This window comes from Pelodiscus sinensis, chromosome 11 (assembly GCF_049634645.1).
Source record: "Pelodiscus sinensis isolate JC-2024 chromosome 11, ASM4963464v1, whole genome shotgun sequence".
NCBI lineage: Eukaryota > Metazoa > Chordata > Testudines > Trionychidae > Pelodiscus > Pelodiscus sinensis.
The window spans coordinates 36,143,545-36,162,335 of NC_134721.1; positions in this window are offsets into that span (position 1 = coordinate 36,143,545).

Sequence of the window (18,791 nt, forward strand, 5' to 3'; positions counted from 1 at the left end):
ACCCTAACAGACAGGAATTTCCAGAGGATTGGGCTCAGTAGGGCTGGGACTCCAGACCCAGGTAATGAGAGGGAACATCCCTTCCCTGACTGCTGAATTCAAGGCCGAGTTGCAAGTGATTCCTCCTCGCGGAAGCTGAGCGACCGGGCTGGCCTCAGTGCAGCTCAACCCCTGGCGGAGGGCTGCCAGGAGAGGTTCCTATGAAAGAAGGGATTCCTGTACTGGGAATTGGCCCTTCTAGGGGAAGTACGGTTGTGGAGGATGCTCCACCAAAAGTACCACCACAGGCTGCTGTACCTGGCCAATGACATTCTTGGGATACTAGGGAATCCAGCGCACCAGACAGAGGCTGCTACAAACCTTTTACTGGCCTGGGGTCTTTGCTGCTGTCGTCCAACAGTACTGCCGGTCCTGCGACTGCTGCCAGAGGGTGGTGAAAGCCCAGGAACAAGGCCTTGAGGCCTCTGCCCATCATAGAGGAACCTTTCCAGAAGGTGGTGATGGATACAGTGGGACCTTCAGCAAGGTGACAGTTGGGGAAGAAATACTTCTGGTGGTGGTAGATTATGCTACTTGCCTACCCTAAAGCAGTGGCTTTGTCCTCTATTGAGGCAGACACTGTGGCTAACACATTGCTGACCATTTTCAGCAGCGTGGGGTTTTCCAAGGAGGTCCTTACAGACTGGGGTCCAACTTCATGTTGCCCTGCTCCAGTGTTTGTGGGGAAAAGTGTGGGGTTCAGTACACCTGGGCTTTAGCATATCACCCATAGTCCAATGGGCTGGTGGAGAGATTCAATGGGACACTAAAACAGATCCTAAAGCCCTTTTTGCTCCAGCACCCGCAGAACTGGGACAAGTACTTACCTCACCTGCTGTTTGCATACAGAGCGGTAACCTAGGAGTCCATAGGGTTCTCCCCATTTGAACTACTGTACGGGAGAAGAGTGAGGGGGGCCTGGACTTATTGAGAGATGAGTGGGAGTGGAAGAGAGGTTAAAACGACTGGGACTTTTCAGTTTAGAAAAGAGGGGACTGAGTGGGGATATGATAGAGGTATATAAAATCATGAGTGGTGTGGAGAGGGTGAATAAAGAAAAGTTATTTATTAGTTCCCATAATAGAAGAACTAGAGGACACCAAATGATGTTAATGGGTAGCAGGTTTAAAACTAATAAAAGAAAGTTCTTCTTCACACAGCGTGTAATCAACCTGTGGAACTCCTTGCCAGAGGAGGTTGTAAAGGCTAGGGCTATAACAGAGTTTAAAGAGAAGCTAGATAATTTAATAGAGGTTAGGTCCATAAAAGGCCAGGGGATAGAAATGGTGTCCCTGCCCTCTGTTTGTCAGAGGCTGGAGAGGGATGGCAGGAGACAAATCGCTTGATCATTGTCTTCGGTCCACTCTCTCTGGGACACCTGGTGATGGCCACTGTAGGCAGACAGGCTACTGGGCTAGATGGACTTTTGGTCTGACCCAGTAGGGCCGTTCTAATGAAGGCCTCCCCTGATGGAGAATCTGAGGTGAAGTATGTACTGGCTTTCCCAGTAAAGCTCACTGAGCTTATGGATCTGGTCAGAGAAACCAAGGCCGGGCCCAAAGAAGCACAAGGTCTGTTATGATCGCAACGCACAGTCATGTGCCTATGCCACTGGAGACCAAGTAATGGTTCTCATTCCCGTGCAGAGGAACAAGCTGTAAGCATCCTGGGATGGCTCCTTTTAAGGTCATTAAATAGCGGAATGAGGTGAACTATATAGTGGAACTGTCCAACCAAGCTCTCAGCCAGCGGGTATACCATATCAATTTGGTGAAACTATATTGAGCCAGGGAGAATTTGGTGCTGGCTGTGTGTAGGCACTGGGAGGGGCAGGGATATGATCCCTTGGTTGATCTGTTCCCCTCTCTGGCCAGTTTTCATCTGCCCCCCCAGAAAGAGATCAGAGAAGTGTTGTGTTCTCCAGCAAGCCTGATCTTGCTAACCTGGCTGTCCACTGGATAGACATAGGCAATCACCCGCCATATGTGGCTCCCTATTCAGGGTCATAGGGAAGACAGCCCAAGACCTAGAAAGGGAGGTTCAAGACATGTTGGCTGTAGGGGCGATCCAGCCCCTGGGCCCCTCCTGTGGTGCTGGTCCCCAAGAAGGATCGATCAGATTCTGCGTGGACTATTGGAGGCTTAGTGCTATCACCATGTCCGATGCCCACCTCATGCCTGGGCCTGACGAGCTCCTAGGCAAACAGACGATCTCACTACCATGGACATCACCAGAGGCTATTGGCAGGTGCCATGGGACCCAGATGTCATGCTGAAATCCGCTTTTATTACTCCATCGGTGCTCTGAGAATTCCTGTTCCTGCCTTTTGGCCTCAAGGGGGCACCTTCCAGCACCTGGTGGACCAGCTGCTGAGGGGGATGGAGATTTTTTTCCCTGGCTTACATTGATGATATTTGTGTCTTTAGCCAGATTTGGGAGGACCATGTATCCCAGGTCAGCCAAGTGCTAGACTGGCTGTAGGGGGTTGAGCTGACTATAGAGATTGGGAACTGCAAGGTGGAGCGCAGCTACTTAATGGTAGAGCCTGCCAAAGTGGAGGCCATCAGAGACTGGCCAGTCCCCCAGACTAAGAAGCAGGTGCAGGCCTTCATTGGGATGGTGGATTACTACCGAAGGTTTTTGCCCCACTTTAGCTCCATTGTCACCCCTATTACTAAGCTATGTAAGAAGGGAAAGCCAGACAAGGTGATCTGTATCAAGCAATGCCAGAGGGCTCTCTGTGTGCTAAAGGAGGCACTGGTCAGAGGCCCAGTGCTGGTAAACCCAGGCTTTGACAAGCTGTTCATGGTGTTCACTGACACCTAGACACCAGGCTGCGTGTGGTGCTAATGCAGGTGGATGAAGAGAGGGAATGACACCCCCATTGTGTATCTGAGCAAAAAGCTGCTTCCCTGAGAACAGAACTACACAGCCATAGAGAAGGAATACCTGGCTATGATGTGGACCCTTAAAAGGTTGCAGCCATATCTATTTAGATGGCATATCATAGAATCACAGAATACTAGGACTGGAAGGGATCTCTAGAGGTCATCGAGTCCAGTCCCCTGCCCTCATGGCAGGACCAAATACTGTCTAGACCATCCCTGATAAGACATTTATCTAACCTGCTCTTAAATATCTCCACAGAGGGGGATTCCACAACCTCCCTGGGCAATTTATTCCAGTGTTTGACTACCCTGAGAGTTAGGAACTTTTTCCTAATGTCCAGCCTAAACCTCCCTTGCTGCAGTTTAAGCCCATTGCTTCTTGTTCTATCCTCAGAGGCCAAGATGAACAAGTTTTCTCCCTCCTCATGATACCCTTTTAGATACCTGAAAACTGCTATCATGCCTCAGTCTTCTCTTTTCCAAACTAAACAAACCCAATTCTTTCAGCCTTCCTTCATAGGTCACATTCTCTAGATCTTTAATCATTCTTGTTGCTCTTCTCTGTACCCTCTCCAATTTCTCCACATCCTTCTTGAAATGAGGTGCCCAGAACTGGACACAATACTCCAACTGAGGCCTAACCAGCGCGGAGTTGAATGGAAGAATGACTTCTTGTGTCTTGCTGACAACACACCTGTTAATGCATCCCAGAATCATGTTTGCTTTTTTTGCAACAGCATCACACTGCTGACTCATATTCAGCTTGTGGTCCACTATAACCCCTAGATCCCTTTCTGCCATACTCCTTCCTAGACTAGACAGTCGCTTCCCATTCTGTATGTGTGAAACTGATTGTTCCTTCATAAGTGGAGCACTTTGCATTTGTCTTTATTAAACTTCATCCTGTTTACCTTAGACCATTTCTTCAATTTGTCCAGATCATTTTGAATTATGACCCTATCCTCTGGAGCAGTTGCAATCCCTCCCAGTTTGGTATCATCTGCAAACTTAATAAGCGTACTTGCTATGCCAATATCTAAATCGTCAATGAAGATATTGAACAGAGCTGGTCCCAAAACAGACTCCTGTGGAACCCCACTTCTTATACCTTTCTAGCAGGATTGTGAACCATTAATAACTACTCTGAGTACGGTTATCCAGCCAGTTATGCACCCACCTTATAGTATCCCCTCTAAGTTGTATTTGCCTAGTTTATTGATAAGAATATCATGCAAGACCCTATCAAATGCGTTACTAAAGTCTAGGTATACCACATCCACATCTTCTCCCTTATCCACAAGACTCGTCGTCCTATCAAAGAAAGCTATCAGATTGGCTTGACATGATTTGTTCTTTACAAATCCATGCTGGCTGTTCCCTATCACCTTGCCACCTTCCAAGTGTTTACAGATGATTTCCTTAATTACTTCCTCCATTATCTTCCCTGACACAGAAGTTAAACTGACTGGTCTATAGTTTCCTGGGTTGTTCTTATTTCCCTTTTTATAAATGGAATCTCTCCTGTCTCCCATGATTTTCCAAAGATGATAGCTAGAGGCTCAGATACCTCCTCTGTCAGCTCCTCGAGTATTCTAGGATGCATTTCATCAGGCCCTGGTGACTTGCAGGCATCTAACTTTTCTAGGTGATTTTTAACTTGTTCTTTTTTTTAATTTTATTTTCTAAACCTACCCCCTTCCCACTAGCATCATATATACAGTAGCCCAATGTCTGAGAGTCTGTAATACTGAAATGCTGGCTGTTCTCTCTGGGTGGCGCTGTTGCTGAAATACTGGCTGTTCCCACAAGGCAGCCCGTGCTGCATGGGGAGCGCCGGGCCCAAACAGCCGCTTGCTCCCCCACAGTGGCCCAGCTGAGCGGCGCAGAAGTCAGCCGAGCACCGCGGCGGGAGGGGAAGGGGGGCAGGGCGGTGACATACATGGCCAGAAAGTGGGGCCTGGCCATGTACGTCACCACCCCACCCCCCTTCGCCTCCCGCCGTGGTGCTCTGCTGACTTCTGCGCCGCTCAGCCAGGCTGCCGTGTGGGAGCAAGTGGCACAAGTGACTGTTTGGGCTCTGCACTCCCCATGCAGCACAGGGAGTGCGGAGCCCAAATGGCTGTGTGGGCTCCATAGTCCCCCCAGTGAGAGGCAGGAGGGGAAGGAGAGCTGGGGGGGGGGAGGCAGTAGGAGGAGAAGAGAGAGAGATGGAGTGAGAGACTGGCAGCTCAGGAGAGAAGACCGATGTGGAGGAGACCTGAAAATCCCATCTTATGATGGGCTAGTTCACTATGTTAGGCATTCCTTCAGACTTCTTGGTGAAGACCAAAACAAAGAAGTCATTAAGCATCTCTGCCATTTCCAACTTTCCTGTTACTGTTTCTCCCTCCTCACTGAGCAGTGGGCCTACCCTGTCCTTGGTCTTCCTCTTGCGTCTAATGTATTTATAAAAAATCTGCTTGTTTCCCTTTATTCCCGTAGCTAGTTTGAGCTCATTTTGTGCCTTTGCCTTTCTAATCTTGCCCCTCATTCCTGTTTTTTTTGCCTATATTCATCCTTTGTAATTTGTCCTACTTTCCATTTTTTTATATGACTCCTTTTTTATTTTTAGATCATGCAAGCTCTCATGGTTAAGCCAAGGCGGTCTTTTGCCATATTTTCTATCTTTCCAACGCAGCAGAATAGCTTGTTTTTGGGCCCTTAATAATGTCCCTTTGAAAAACTGCCAACTCTCGTCAGTTGTTTTTCCCCTCAGTCTCGATTCCCAGGGGACCTTACCTTTCAGCTCTCTGAGCTTACCAAAATCTGCCTTCCTAAAATCCATTGTCTCTATTTTGCTGTTCTCCCTTCTACCCTTCCTTAGTATTGTGAACTCTATGATTTCATGATCACTTTCACCCAAGCTGCCTTCCACTTGCAAATTCTCAACCTGTTCCTCCCTGTTTGTTAGGATCAAATCTAGAACAGTTTCCCCCCGGTAGCTTTTTCAACCTTCTGAAATAAAAAGTTGTCTCCAATGCAGTCCAAGATGTACACAGACCACTCTTCCTTGACCTGGCTGCATCAGATGAAGGGGGCCACTGCCAAGCTACTAAGATGGATCCTGCTCCTACAGGATTATGACATGGCGGTGGTCCATACAAGGGGAGTGTTAATGTCATAGCCAATGCTTTATGCCAGAGCAGGGGCGCTTAACTTCTCCAGGCCACTGGCTACGGGGCCCTGCTCAATCTGGTCTCAAAGAGGGGAGAGATGTGACGAAGTCGGGATTGTATTCATCAGTTTGCTTTATGTTGCATGTGATTTCTGCTGTCCTGTAGTAACCCTGGGTGTGCCTCAGTTTCCCTGGACACTGCTCTATCATCTAGATGGGGATAAGGATTTTGGGTGTGACTCACAGAGAGCATGGCTGGTTGGTGAAGGCAGGGCTGGGGGAGCCCTGCTCCTCCAGCCCTGCCCCTTCCCCACTCACATATGCTTCCCCCCTTCCAACCACCAGTAGGGGAGTGGAGTGGGTGCATGCTTACTGCAGCCTCCCCAGCCCCGGAGGAAAAGCGCACCGCACTGCATGGCAGAGCCCAGTCCAGCCTCTGGGGAGGGAGGAGGCAGGGTGTGCTGCATCACACAGTGTGGCCCCAGCCTCCCCAGCCCCAGAGCACCAGGGGAGGGAGGAGAGCACGGGAGAGTGGGCACTGGGGGCAGCAACATTCTGCCCCCAGAATGCTTACAGCAGGCATTTGGGGGAGGGGGGGAAGGAGAGGAGGCTATGCCTGGAGGTTTGGAAAGGCAAAGCCTTCCCCTGCTTTACATACCCAACACCCATGGGGCTACGTCCACACTGGCATGATTTTCCAGAAATGCTTAAAACGAAACAGTTTTCCATTATAAGTATTTCCGGAAAAAGCACGTCTACATTGGCAGGATGCTTTTCTGGAAAAGCGTCCGTGCCAATGTAGATGCGCTTTTCCGCAAAAAAGCCCCCATCGTCATTTTCGCAATTGGGGCTTTTTTGCGGAAAAGAAATCTGTGCTGTCTACATTGGCCCTTTTCCAGAACAGTTTTCTGGAAAAGGACTTTTGGCTGAACGGGAGCAGCATAGTTTTTCCAGAAAAGCACTGGTGATTTTACAGTAGATCATCAGTGCTTTTCCGGAAATTCAAGGGGCCAGTGTAGACAGCTGGCAAGCTATTCTGGAAAAGCGGCTGATTTTCCGGAATAAGTGGCCAGTGTAGACACAGCCATGGGAGAGTATATAGCCCATCAGTAGGCAATGGTCACTGTAACCTGAGCCTGGGAGGGGGTGTGTGACCAGGTGACATGTTGTGACACCTTTTGCCTGGGAAGCTAGACAAAGGGGGAGCTGCGGCTGCCTGGAGGCTGGGACTGGTTGCTGAGTGTGTGGTTTTCTAAGGGGGCTTGGAGCAATATGGGGGGCAGGGCCCTTCTCCCCAAGATGGATTGTGCTGACTGCTCCTGGTTCCTGTGCTATGCTGTATCCCTGTGAACCAGTATACCTTCTGCTCTACTTGTTAGCTGCAAGTCACATCTGGCTGCAGATGAGGGTGCAGGGACTGGTAGCTCCCCCAGCTTGGTGATACCCACCCCTGCCATAGGGGCAATGTGGAATGAAGTTGCTTAGACTCTGACTTTTGCCTCAGGTGGTGTGGCTCTAGCCTGGGATGCACTCCCGTGTGGCGAGACTTTGGCTTTCTGTGTGGAGCCCCCAGCAAGTCTAATGCCACCCAGGATGGTTGGTAGACCTCCTGAAACCTGCTTGTGGCCCTCAAGGGCCCCTGGATTCCAGTGTGAATTGCTGTCTTACTAACTCCTCTCCTCCAGAGCTAGACTCATCATAACCGGCATAGACAAGAAACTGCTCCTACAGCAATGTGAACTCTGCCTGACATGACTCTGTGAAGAACCAAGCTGAGCTGAAAAAGTGTATTTGAGTCCATGGTTTCAGAAAGCCTTGTGCATTACACATCTTTTAATAAGAGACCAAATATTTGCCATTAAAATGAAGCTAAGAATGTGCATGAGACATATATCAAGAACATGCAAAAGTAACTTAAGTCCTAGCTTTGACAATACCGAAGTTTGTTACTGTCTCTCCTGGCCTTAGGACTTCACCAATATAGCCTGCTACAGTAAAACTCCGATGGTCCGGCATCTGATGGTCCGGCACTCCTGATGGTCCGGCACCATCAGGAACCCGGAAGTGCTCCAAGCAGCCAGACTATTGGAGCTGCTCTGCCCCCAACTTCCCCGATTCAGCCGCTGCTTAAACTGACCAGCGGCTGAATCGGGGAAGCCGGGGGCAGAGCAGCTGGAGTGCCGCCAGGTAGGTCCAGTAGCGCTGCCCCTCGGGGCTGCGGGACCAACCCGGCAGCACCCCAGCTGCTCTGCCCCAGGCGTCCAGATTCAGCTGGTGTTGAAACTGACCAGCGGCTGACTCCAGGAAGCCCGGGGCAGAGCAGCTCTGCCTCTGGCTTCCTGGAGTCAGCTGCTGATCAGTATCAGCAGCGGCTGACTTGGGGACACTTGTGGCAGAGCAGCTGGGGTGCTGCCGGGTTGGTCCAGTAGCGCCAAGGAGCAGCACACTCTAGCTGCTCTGCTGCAGGCGTCCCCGATTCAGCCGCTGCTGAAACTGACCAGCAGCGGCTGAATCAGGGACGCCTGGGGCAGAGCCAGACTATCGGGGGGGGGGGGGGGGGGGGATGAGGGAGGGGAGGGGAGGCTATGAAGGGTCTGGGGTGGCATCCCCCCCACCCCACCCCAGACCCCTCATAGCCACCCCCTTCTGATAATCCGGAATATCTGATAATCTGGCACCCCCTGGGTCCTAAAGGTGCTGGATTATCGGAAGATTACTGTATTACATTTTCATAGTTCCAGCCCATAGCTCAACAGAAACTAGGTTATAAAAATGCTATTGTCTCTGCAGCCTATGTATGAATTTTAATTCAGTTAGCATCCTTTTAGATGGTCTTCAAAGGGAAATAATGTACTTCTGAACAGAAACTTACTAGTGGAATACTTTACAAACTGTCTTTTGGCAATTACTAGGAAAGCACTAGGGTAGGGTATTCATTACTTGTTGAAATGTAGCCCTTTTGTGTAGAAATGTCACTTGTACTTTGTATACCTTATCCTATTTGAATCCAAGATGTGAATGGGTAACTGGTTACCCACGAGTAGCCCACAGCCCATCACAGGTGGAGGGGTGCTCCAGTCCCATGGGAATCAGGAGCTACTTCCTCCCCTAGCTCACACAAGGGCTGGGAGTTATCCCCCACAGAGGGTCTAAGAGCAGGAGCCCGCCTCTCTGCTTAGGGCTGCTGGCTCTTTGCTGCTGTTTCCCCCTCTCCCTCCACTCCCATTGACTGATTAAACAGGATTTTACATCCCTAGTTTGAATATAGAATGCATTTTCTGTAAGAGATTAAATTATTTAAGTGAGATTTGTGGAGAGAACGTAGATGTATGTAACCAATTTGAAAGTTATCAATACTTGATTAGGCATTTATAAAAGCTGATGCACCTGATAACCTATGTGCTTCCAGGTGCCAGGTTGTTGTGTATTTATAGTAGATGCAGGTGCTGTCACTGAAAGAAATGATGCTGCACTGTCATTTTAAACCACTACGATGCTGGTGCTTTTTTTCATTATTCCACAATGCTACACATAGTGGCTACGTCTAGACTGGCATGATTTTCCGCAAATGCTTTTAACGGAAAAGGTTTCCGTTAAAAGCATTTGTGGAAAAGAGCGTCTAGATTGGCACGGACGCTTTTCCGCAAAAGCACTTTTTGCGGAAAAGCGTCTGTGCCAATCTAGACGCGCTTTTGCGCAAAAAAGCCCCGATCGCCATTTTCGCCATCGGGGCTTTTTTGCGCAAAACAAATCTGAGCTGTCTACACTGGTCCTTTTGCCCGAAACGGAGCAGCATAGCATTTCCACAAGAAGCACTGATTTCTTACATGAGATCGTCAGTGTTCTTGCAGAAATTCAAGCGGCCAGTGTAGACAGCTGGCTTTTGCGGAAAAACTTGCCAGTCTAGACACAGCCAGTTAGTTTCTTGTATGCAAGGAGAGGACAGATGGAAAACTGACAGGCTTCCATAGTCTCACAAATAGAAAATGGAAGTACCATGCTGCTGTATGTCATGGAATATGCCAGGCAACATTCTCTTCCAGGATTCAACACTGTCCCCCATTCCCTCACACGAGCAGCTGGCTATAACTGAACCTAAACAATAAGAGCTAGGACCACCAAATTTGGTATGCAGCTCTCTCACATCCTAACTTAAAGCAATGTAAAGATTTGGGCTACGTCTACACTCGTGGCTTCTTGTGCAAGTAATATGCAAATGAGGCTAAGCGTGGAATATCGCCAAGCCTCATCTGCATACCTAATAAGCCACCCTTTTTTTCAGAAGAGGCTCTTGCGCAAGAAGGAGCGTCTACACTGCCCCTTCTTGCGCAAGAAAAACCCTCTTGCGCAACGCCATTACACCTATTACTTTTCAGGAAGAACGGTATTGCGCAAGAGGGTTTTTCTTGTACAAGAAGAGGCAGTGTAGACACTCCTTCTTGCACAAGAGCCTCTTCTAAAAAAAAAGGTGGCAATATTCCACGCTTAGCCTCATTTGTATATTACTTGCGCAAGAAGCTGCGAGTGTAGACATAGCCTTGGTTGTGCCAGTGAATGGAATTGTTTTCTATAACACGGATGGGAGTGGGGGGGGGGGCTGATAGGAGGGACAGTTATACTTAAGAGTGACAACAGGGGGATGGCTGCACCAGTAAGTGTTGCTGGCCATCTGCTTGGAGATGTTACCACCCCTTGCCCAAAACTGCAGGCCAAACCCCTCTCCAGCCCCCCGGGAACAGCTGCTGGCCAGCGTAGTTCCCCTTGGCCTCACTGGGAAGCACCACAGGCCAAGCAGCGCAGCTTCATCCCTCCTGCCATAGGTGGCCCTGGTGAACCTCCCCTTGCCTGAACCCCTATATATCACCCTGCCCTCATTCCAGCCCCCCCCACTAATTTTCTGCTCTGAGCCCCTACTCACTCCCAAACCCTCATTCCTTCACCATCCACTCCTAGCCCCCTACTGAACTCCGCCTCAACTCCTGAACTCATACACAGCTGCCCTCAGCCCTTCCCCAAGCCCCCCATTTCCCAATCTTTTGCCCTGACCCCTGCACCCCTATGCCATACCTTGACTGTGGCATCCCCTCCCCAAAAGAGTTAATGATGTGAGCAGTGCATCAAAATATGCTAGTTATTAAAAACTATTTTCCCACTACAATTACCCTGTCTGCAGACAGTGCAAAGTGTAGGATTCAGTTCAATATTCATGGAAATTCAGTTAGGATGAAGGTAAGAAAAATAGTTTTAAGAATACCCTATGCACTAAGTGCATGTAACAACATAACGGCCACACTGGGTCAGTCCGTAGGTCCATCTAGCCTAGTACCCAGTTGGCCGACTGGCCAATGCCAGGTGCTTCAGAAGGAATGAACAGAGCAGTTAGTCATCAAAGGATAAGCCTATCACCCATTCCTACCTGCTAGCAAACAGAGGCTACAGCCACCATCCCCATTTCCTTATTTATTTTCTCCACACCGGTCATTATTTTATAGATCTCCCTCATAATGCCCCTTAGTGGTCTCTTTTCCAAGCTGAAAAATCCCAGTTGTTCCCTGCTCTCAAACAGAAGCTGTTGCATACCCCAGTCATTTTTGTTGCCCTTTTCTGTACTTTCAGTTCTGATTTTTTTTTTTTTGAGATGTGACAATTGGATCTGCATGCAATATTCAAGATGTGGATATACCACAGAATTTTATAGTTATATTGTCTTATCTATTCCTTTCATGATTCCCAACATTCTTATGAGCTTTTTCTACTGCCTTTGTAGATAAAGTGGATGTTTTCGGAAAACTATTCACAATGATATCTTTCTTCAGTGGTAACAGCTAATTCAGACTAGGGATGTTAAAAAGCAGGTAATGGGTAACCGTGTAACCCTGAAAATCTCTGCAGTTACATGCACCCACAGTGCAGGGTGCGCACCTGCCACCCCCGTCTCAAAAGCCAGCTGCCAGTCTGTACTGTTGTTTCTGGTATACTATCCTTTAGGAAAAAGGAAGGCATCCAGCTATTAGCTGCTGTCACGACAGGCTCTAATACAAAGCCACCAGCACAGGGTGGTAATCAGCTTCCAAGAGTGGAGCAGGAGCATGCGTGTAACCATGAATGGTAACCAATAAACCTGGGCTTATCGGTTAACTGTTAAATGGTTATACTTTTACATCCCTAATTTACACTGCATCATTTTATACTGTAAGTAGTAGTATAGGTACCTAGCATTCCTTTCTCTCTAAGCATGAATCCGAACTTGCCTTATCGTCAGCTGAACAGTCAGATTTCCCACAAACTATAAAAGACTGGAAGATTGGAGGGTATTGCATGAATGGAACTATGTATGCATGATGAGAATCATCACCAGTCTTCATCATAGCCCAACTATAGTACTTAACTGTATGAGGTTCCTAGGGCACATGGCCTCTTGCAGCCATGTTCTACATCATGCCCGGCTACGCCTCCATTCGTTACAAGCATGGCTGGTGTCAGTCTTCAAGCCCTCCCAGGATTCTCTGGATTGGATAGGCACCTTGCTGCCTGGGACCCTAGAATCCTTCACCTGGTGACTCCAGCCTCAAGTTGTGTGTGCAGTGGTCCCCTTTACCAAGCCCCAACCTGTCATTACTCTGGTCACAGATGCATCAGACATGAATTGGGGAGCGCACCTGCATAATCTTCAAATCCAGGGACTATGATCCCAGATAGAACTGTAGATGCACATGAATTTCAGGGAGCTCAGGGCACTTGCCTTGCCATGGTGTTCCCACCCCATCTTCGTGAGAGACAACATTACAGCTGTATTCTATATCAGTAGACTGGGTAGTGCTCCCTCCTCTTCCCTATGCCAAAAAGTTCTCAGCTTATGGGACTTCTGCATTCATAACGTAGCAGCTGCAGGCCTTGTATCTCCCCAGCGCACAGAACAGCCTCACAGATCACTTCAGCCATTTGTTCAGTTCCCACGAGTGGTCCTTCAGGGCAGATATGGCCTTGCCATTTTCCAGAGAGAGAGGGTTATCCCACGGTATATCTGTTTGCAACCCGCCACAACAGAAAGTGCAGTTGTTTCTGATCATTCCAGAGCCACAGCTGTGACCCCACAGTGGACACCTCCCATCTCTAGTGGATGAACCAGCTCCTATATTTTCCCCCATTCTCACTAATTCACAGGGACCTGCTCAAGATTCACCAGGACAAGGTGGCAGTCATATTCATAGTGCTGGTATGGCCCAGGCAATGTTTACCACATTGCTGTCCTTATCTGTAGACAGGAGATGACACTTCCTCTACTTCTGGACCTCTTAATGCAGGACCACAGCTAGTCACAGCAGCCAAGCCTGGAGTTGCTCCACTTCACAGTATGGAAACTCTGTGGCTCAAAGGCCATGAGATGCAGTGTTTTAACTCAGACGGGGGTGTTAAAAGGAAGCCATAAGTCTTTACTCAAGCTACCTACTTTTGAAATGGAAAAGGTTCTCTCTTTGGTCTCTCCACAAAGGCATTCCCCCACAGCCAACTACCATTCCCTTGCTCCTGGACTACCTCCTATATTGTGAAACACCAGGGCCTGACTATCTTCAATTAAGATCCACTTGGCAGCAATTTCAGTGTTACACCTATGCTGGGGAGGTGTTCCCTCCTTAGATGATCCTATATTGGGTTGCTTCCTTAGTGGTTTGGATAGACTCTTACCAGCAGGTGCAGCACCTGTTACCACAAAAAACCTTAATCTAGTCCTTTCCTGGCTCATGACACCTCCATTTGAGCCTTTGGTTACCTGCTATCTCTCTCATATAAAATGGTCTTTCTGGTGGCTATTGTCTTCACCAAATGGGTGTTGGAATTGAGGGCACTTACTTCTGAGACCTCATACACAAGTGCAGCTGCTCACATGCTGTGCGTTCCTACCGAAGGTTATGTTATTCTTTCATATAAATCAGGACATTTTTCTCCCTGTTTTCTTCCCAAAGCCCCATGCTGCTGACAGGGAGAAGGTGCTAAACTCTTTGGATGTAAAATATCTTGGCCTTTTGAGTGTACCAAGCCATTCTGCAAATCTCTGCAGCTTTGTGTCACTATAGCTAAGCGAATGAGAGGACTCCCAGTTACATCCCACCATCTCTTGCCCTGAATTACATGGTGTATTCAACTTTGCTATGCCCTAGCCAAATTGCTAGCTCACCTTTGCCAGCGCACTCAACCAGGTATCTTTGGCAGCATTCCTGGTACAGGTGCTTATTCAGGACATCTGCAGGGCGGCAACGTGGTCCTCTGTGCACCCCTTTACAGCGCATTATGCCATTACCAAGCAGGCATGTGACAATGCTGCATTCAGGAGGGCAATCATGCAATCAACATCTTATTGATGTCCGACCCCATCTCCACTCAAACAGCTAAGTCACATATTGGAATGCACATAAGCAATTACTGGAAGAAGAAAAAATGGTTACTTACCTTTCATAACTATTGTTCTTCGAGATGTGTTGCACATGTCCATTACAGACACTCTTGCCTCTGTCAGACTGTTCTGGCAAGACAGAACTGAGTGGGTATGGGGTTGGCAAGGGTTTATAAATGCCACCAAAGAGGTGCCACTCTAGGGGGCTCCACAGCTAACCCAATGGGTACATAAGAACAGCTATACTGGGTCAGATCAAAAGTCCATCAAGCCCAGTATCCTGTCCTCTAACAGTGGCCAATGCCAGGTCTCCCTAATGTAATCAACAGATCAGGTAATCATTAAGTGATCCCTCCGCTGTCATCCATTCCCATCTTCTGACAAACAGAGGCTAAGGACACCATTCATACCCATTCTGGTTAGTAGCCATTGATGATCCCATCTTCCGTAAATTTATCTAGTTTTTTTTTTTTTAAAACCCTGTTACAGTCCTGGTTTTCACAACATCCTTTGGCAAGGAGTTCCACAGGTTGACTATACATTGTGTGAAGAAGTACTTTGTTTTAAACCTACCACTGATTTCATTTGGTGACCCCCTAATTCTTGTGTTATAGGAACAAGTAAACAACTTTTTCTTATTCACCTTTTCCACAGCAGTCATGATTTTATAGACCTCTATCATATCCCTCAATCTCCTGTTTTCTAAAATGAAAAGCCCTAGTCTTTTTAATCTCTCCTCATATGGTGCCATTAGCTCCTAGTCCCCCTTACAACAGAGAATTTTCCTCTCCTCAGTGAACCCCTATAGCCCATTTAACATAACGAGCTCTCCATAAACAGATGAAATTGAAACTTCGCAGTATACTTTAGTTTCCCATACCAATAACAAGAGCATTAGGATTATAATCCCCTTCCCAGGAAAGGAAATCTGAGTGCTTCTTAAAAGGGAGATGCTGTTGGGAAATGGTGGTTTCCTGAGAGAGAACTGTTCACCTTTCAAACCTCCAGTGGGAAGATGAGAGATCAACAGTCTCTCTGCTACCAAGGGCCAAAAGACCAGTGGAGACGATGAATACCTAGTTTAATTCTAATGCTCCTCAGGACTGCATTTCCCTCTACCACACACAAGTCTACCCAGTAGCCCCTCCACATTTTCTAAGCCCCTTGCCTCACCTCCCACTGTGGTTTAACCCAAGGAAAAGTTAATTACAAGCCCTACCAGCTGCACTGGGAGCAATGATACCCATAACAGTTCTGGTCTGATGGGATGCTTAGAATGTTGGTATGATTCTGTTAAAGCCCAACCCTTTGCAGGAAAGGAAAGCATGTAGACATGGAATCCCGTACTTCAATCATTTACACTAGTGCAAAATCACAACGCAACAGCTTTCTGCACCCCGCTGATACTGGTGTCAGAGACCACATATACCTCCTCTTTCTCCAAACAGCAAATGATAGGAATCAGGCTGCCCTTATGTTTATTTAGTTGAGAAAGGGGGATTTTCCCACTAACTCTGGCCACTTACTTTGTGTGTCTAAATCAAATATTAGTGCTTCAGAAAAAAAAACCCTGCCTGCCAGTCACTAGCAAAGACCTGAAAATCTGCCTCCCAGCATTTAAACATTAACAAGAGATCCAAGCAAGGAGAAATATGGTGCATTTTGTCAAGACATCCCTGGGGGGAATGAAGTCATTTTCAGACCTGAAAGAAGCCTGCTTTGGATTTTAAAAGTTTGTTCTACAGAAGTAGAACTGTGTATTTGCAAGAAATTTTAAAGTAATCATGTTTAGCATTGCACATGTCTAAGAAACTGCAAAATCATCGTGTTTTTAGTTACTTTATCTTTTCTTGTTCTTACAAAGCCAGAAATATTGGTCTGAACTAACCCTATAGTGACAGGGAGGAGAGTTAACATTGAAATGAGAGACTAACAGATGTGTAAGAACAAAATTAACAAAACCTTGTAATTTTGTGAAACAGAGGGAAGTTGAAATTCTCTTGTCCACTGCTTGAAGGTGACTAAGATGAAATGGACCCGGTAAGCTTCCTACTTGTAAATGATCACTACTTGCTGTTTTGCCTTAATAAAGATTGGTTAGCTCCATTTGCTGAGTAAGTGAATCTTAATCCAACAATACCCAGCCTAGCATCAGGAGGGCAACAACATTTCAGGAATAGCAGAGCTAAAGCAGACCTCTCTTGACTCAAAACAACCAGGCTATGCACAAGAAACCACAAACTGCCCTCTCTTGTCTACAAAGGGTTATCAATGAGCTTGCATCAAGTTTGCTCTTTTGTCAGCCATGCAAATTTTCAATGGGCATATCTACTTTGGGTGCAAGCTTCTGGCAAAACAGGACCAGGCTGAATGATCACACATGGGGTTCATCTAGTCCAGCATCTTCTATCAAAGAACAGTTCACATAGATCAGAGAAATGAAATTCTGCAGTGGGCAATGATGGGATAACCTACCTCTCCTTGTACTTAGAAGTTGGCTTGTGCCCTCATTATTTATAAAACCTGTGAATTCTTAATGTCTTTACAATGTGTCTCATATTCCTGAATTCAGCAGTTTATGGCCTCAATGTCATGTGGCAAGGAGTTAATAGGCTAGTTCTAGATCATGTGGTGGCTTGCAAGAAGTGAGTTGTGGTGGCATTTGCTCCCCCCTCACCCCCTAGTGGACTTCCCATCACTTATGTCCAATTTCTATTTGCAGATTTATCTTGTTAAAGCTATTCTTTAGCTCAGTCCCAAGCAACACGCCTTGATATAGAACTCACTGGATGGGGTTCTCTGGATTGTGAAATACAGGTCAAACTAGATGATCTAGTACCCCTCTAGTCAGAACATTCATACTGAGCATGAGCAAAACCACCACAATTGTCAAACACTCATCAGTCTCTTAGTGGAAAGGCTAACTAGTATTTTAGGGTACTCTAAAGACAGTGACCCATATCTAGCTCGTTGGCAGTGACCCATATCTGTAACTCATGTTGCTGCTGCTTACAGTGAATTTGTAGGGATACCAGGAAGACTTTAATCTCAAGGGGCCCATGTGGCTACCACAAATTCATTTGGAAAAAGTGTTTTATAGAGAGATGGGTTGTTGTTTACTGGGCACCCTTGAATCTCCAGGTGTGTGTTTTCTGCAAGTCTTTCTGCTTTCTGAAAAAGCAAGAAACATGATTAATAAACACATTGCAAAAGCAGCTGGAGGCTAACCAGCTCAATCACACCAAGCTAGGCATTGTACAAAAAATTGTGTATGATAGCAACAGCTAGTCATCCCAGCATATTAAGCATTGAATAAACATACAACATAAAGAGATTCAGAGGGTAGCCGAGTTGGTCTGTAACAGGAAAAATTTTAAAAACAACAAATAGTCTAATAGCACCTTAATGACTAACAAAACATGAAGATGATAATATCATGAGTTTTTGCGGGCACAACCCACTGTGCCTGCGAAAGCTCATGATACCATCTACGTGTTTTGTTAGTCTTTAAGGTGCTACTAGAGTATTTGTTTTTTAACATAAGGAGAGACTGCCACCAAGGTGCTACAAAGAGAAAATGGATGATCTAAGGAGACAAAGCAAACAGAAGGTAGCATGATAAGCAGCTGTCACAGCCAGTTTTCCCTCTAAGCTGCATGGCAGCACAGTTTCAGAGGCAATTAATTAGCCCGGCCCAGTCAGTAAGCTCCCTGCTCAGGAGCCACTGACTGGTCAGGGCTGATTAATCATCTGTGACGCTTAGAGGGAACACTGGTCACAGCACCATATCTGCCCAAACTTGAGCTTTTTAAAAAATAACATGGTGGAGGAGAATTTTAAGAAGTGCAGCGAAAGATGACAAGGGTGGTGGATGTTTACAGAAATGCTCAAAAAACTTAGGTTGATATCCTCTACAGTATTTGAGGATCCATGCCTTATTTTAGTTGTCCTAAGGTAGCCAGTCAGGCAGGGAGCACCACCTGCGTAAGGCAGCAATTTTCTTTGGAGCATAGGGTGATGATAGGTTGACATATCTGGATAGGAAGCTTTTCTCCATAGGAAAAGGGCAGCATAGGACAATGCACAAAGATGGAGGTGGGGGAGAGGCTACTTAAAATCGTAATATAGTGGAAGAGTGTAGAAAATGGGATTCAGCTGGTCAACAATTCCTATTTCAGCTTTCCTGCTCATATTTGAAGACATTAAAGATCCTGAGATGAAGCAGCAAGGAACTCCACCCCTCCAAAGAGATTCAGCTACAATGGCCGACTCAGCAGGTCACAAGAAAGCAAGATTTAATAGCAGGATGGCGATGAGG